We start from the raw sequence: 3,795 nt of genomic DNA, 5'->3' as shown, positions 1-3,795 counted from the left end.
GAGTGGATGTGGATCGTCCCTCTGAGCAGCTCTAAAGGAGGGCCACGTACACTGCCTTCCTGTAAGTTCTTGCCCAAATTCCCTTCACTCCCTTAACATAGCTGTCTCCAAATAACTTGTGTGTGTGTTCATGTTAAAGTGAAGTGCATGTAATAAGAAGGAGCTCTTCTGTACATTTTGATTTGTGGCAATAAAGATGTGGGTTTTGTCTGTCAAAGAAACTTTTTGAAGATACCATCATGAATGCCCCACTTTTCCTTTCTCAGTGTACTGTGACCAATAGCTCTGTTTCCTAACAGAAATGTCAGCAGGCATTTTCCAAGAAAGGATCCTGGTTTTGCTTCCTAAATGAGGGGGTCAGACACATGAGACTAGCTAGTGGTGTAAATTTTTTAAGGCTTTTCTGAATGATGAATTATTTGCTTGTGCTTAGAGGTTACTGGCTTTTTCTTGTTTCAGTTATGTTAAGGCCAATGGTGGAAATGTTATTTATTGGCAGAAATCATAAGTCTTTTTTGTGAACAAGAAATTGATTTGTTAAAACTTTCTTACTGTACATTAGAAGTCATCTTGAAAAAAAGAAGAAATTAAATGATAACTTTATTGGCTCCCTGTGTCTTTATTTCCTTTATTTCCTTGTGGAGCACACTTGTATTTGGCTCTCACCCATTCAGTAATTCTGGAAGTCAAGGGAAAGCCTGATGTTTGATGTCTGGTCTGGTCTCTGACAATACCAAGGAATTCTCCCCTCAAGGAAAGGAATCCCATCACAATAAAAGGAACCTCTTTTCTTCACGTCTTCAGCTCCCTAGTTTTCAATCTGCTTTGCTGGCTGCGGTGGTGGTTCTATTTCTCCCGCTCAGAACCCGTTCCCTTGCCCTGGCCTCGTTCCTGACACTTTGCCCACCACGAAATCGCACTCAAGTCCCAGCTCCTTCTGTGGTTTCTCCGGCAGAGGCCGCTACTTGAAGAAAAGGAAGAAAGACATCCCAGAAGATGTACAGTCTTTACAAAAGATAAAAATAATTTTTATTAGAGCAATTTAGTAACTCTGCACATGGTCCTAATAATAGACACAGATAAATTCCATCTTGGGAGAAGTTGAAGAAGAAGAAGCCAGAGAGGAATTGAATGTGGAGTTGCACCCCCCAAGAAAGGAAGTGTCAGACCAGCCTTGATTCCTCTGGAAAGTAGAAATACCATGAGGTGCTGTGGACTCACAAGGAAAAATAACCCCTCTGGGCAGGTGGGGGTTAGGGGATAGGCTCTTTAGAGAGGGAAATGCATCAGTGAGGGGATTCTATGAGCTATGGCAGTAGAGGCAGAAAGTCTAAATCAGGACCAGCCAGGCCTAAGTAAGGCAATTTCACCATCGGTACAGATACACCAAGGGCCACATACGGGCTCGAAAATGAGCCCAGATTTCTCATTCCAAATGGTTAAGTGTGCATTTTGGGATCTTTGTTTATCCCAATAGCATCCTAACTTAGCAATGTCCTTATACCTCAGCTAAAGCTTCAGTAAAACGAGGTCATATTTGCCCTTATTTCAGAGTTGTGAAAAAAAAAAAAATTTAAGCCTGGAAATTAAGAACTCAAATGCAAATTCATATTTACCTCTCACTACATCTAGATCCAATCCCTACTTTCTTGCCTGCTATGTGTAATCGCCTGGTCTTTTTGTTTTTGTATCACAACTTTCAGGTTTTAGAAAGTCGGTTCAATTTTGATACAGTGGATTAATAATGGTAAATGATCCTTTTTAATGTTGCTGCAGTTCAGGAGAAGGTTCATTTTAGAATTCAAGGAGGTGGGAAGACAAGGTCATTCTTTGTTTGGAGGCCAGACCTCGTGGTGTCCACTGGCTAGCAAATCAAGCCGTCTTATCTTCCTTATCTCAGTTTACCTGCTAGGAAAGGGTGATGCAGACCTAGTTTTCCAGCTCCTGGTCTGTGTGCCCTTCTTTGCGGCTGAGTTAACTTGGCTGGGTTTTCCCTCTGAGGTCATTGCTTATTTACCTTTCCCTTACAAAATCTGCTTTCTGAAGAGCTGACGGCCACTTGCTCTTTCTTTCTCTCCTGAGAACTAAAAGAGGTTCATCTGTAGCCCAGTTCTTCTCAAAGACACCCCATCTGCACATCGTGCTTGTTTGCTCATCCATAAAAGGAGGGAGAGAGAGAACAGTGGCTGGTGTGATGTCAGTGTAAAGGCCTCCTTGAAGATAGACTAGATAATTGGTCAAAAGGCTGAGTTCTCTCCCAGCCTTCGGGGTTTGGATGCGGCTGACTCTGAGAACCTTGAATAGACTGCTGTTACATCATGTGTGTGCTATGGAGAGATCTGTGCCAGGCAGGCCTGAAGGCCTCATTCTGTATCCCATGGGGATCCACTCACGCTGGCTGCCAGGCTCCAACACTGACTATCCATGACCTGTAATGGGTATTTTTTCACTCACAGAGATCCCTTGCTTTACAGCAACTATACCAAAACACTTGGGTTAGGCCATGCCATTGTCAGCTTCAGAGGGTCTTCCAAGACCCACAGTGGGTCACTTGTGTTCCCCTTCTGTTGCTCCTGTTCCCATGAGTGTTTGGCCTGATGAGGACCTTGGGTAGAACTTGGCTGGCAACATTAGCAAGAGCTGGAATCAGGAGTGGACCCAGGAGAAAGGGATGGAGCCCAGGGGATGAAACAGTCCAGATCTGTACTCATGTCTCTGATGGGACTTGGTTTCAGTTCCTCACTAATGGGTCACTGTGGTCTTCCCCTGTAGAGAAGTCCAAAATCCTCAAATGGGACAGTGCTTTCTTTGCTAGTCCATCCGGGTGGACTTTGCTCAGTATCCCTGGTGGGAAGAAAACACGCTTCTGAGAGCACAAATTAAACACCTGCTCATAGCCTAACTGAAGAATATACGAGAGTTCGTTCATTCCTGTGGAGGAGAAAAGAAGGAATAGCAGATGCTCTTCCTTTGTCTAACGTGGGGGGGACTGAGGCACAGAGCCTGGGAGCCACTTGCCTGCTCAGGGTCCATCTGAGTGTGACGTTCAAACGCCAGACCCCCAGCACCAGACACAGACACTCCTCAAGAACTGAGAGTTCAGGTTTACGTCTTCTGGGATCCCTGGCTTCCTTTTTCCCATTGGAGAAATGAAACTGAATTCTCTGCTCACCCTACTCACTTAAATAAAAAGCTACCTAGGTGCTCTTTCCATTCATCCTTCCTCTTGGTGACGGAGGCTGGTGTTCAGAGCGACCCACATTCCTGTATGAAGAGCCAGCACTCCTCTCCCCCTCCGTGTGAAGAGCCACCACATCTATTGGTAGTCTCTTGGCTAATCATCCTGTAGTGTGGTGGGCGTGGACGGACCTGAGTTGACACGGGGGCCACTGGGGGATAATCCGTGGAACAAAAGGTGGCGGCCTCAAGGAACAGGGTGAGGGTAGGGCCCGCTGCGACCAGGATCAGATAGCTAGAAAAAACACAGCGGTTATGTAACAGTGTTTACTATGGCTCAGGTGGCCCTGAGAAGGCAGAGGCAGTCCCCTGACAAAAGACCGTGCCAGAGATGGGGAAGACTCACAGGAACAGAGGTCCCTGTCAGGCGATAAGCGAGTTGGCCAGAGGAGATAGTGCATTGGGATGAAAGGAATCTGCTCTGTTGTTGACAACAGCTAGGTCACCTAGCACGGCCTTCCCTATCTTCAGCTTCTCCCTAAGCCATGCCAGCTCTCTGCCCGGTCAGGCCAGCCGCAAGCAGAGCTGAGGCTGGGGGGAGGAGCAGAGAAATCAGAC

The sequence above is a fragment of the Phocoena phocoena genome, chromosome 6 (genome assembly GCF_963924675.1).
Source record: "Phocoena phocoena chromosome 6, mPhoPho1.1, whole genome shotgun sequence".
Taxonomy (NCBI): Eukaryota; Metazoa; Chordata; class Mammalia; order Artiodactyla; family Phocoenidae; genus Phocoena; species Phocoena phocoena.
The sequence above is the reverse complement of the archived record's forward strand: the minus strand, read 5'-3'. Positions refer to the sequence as shown.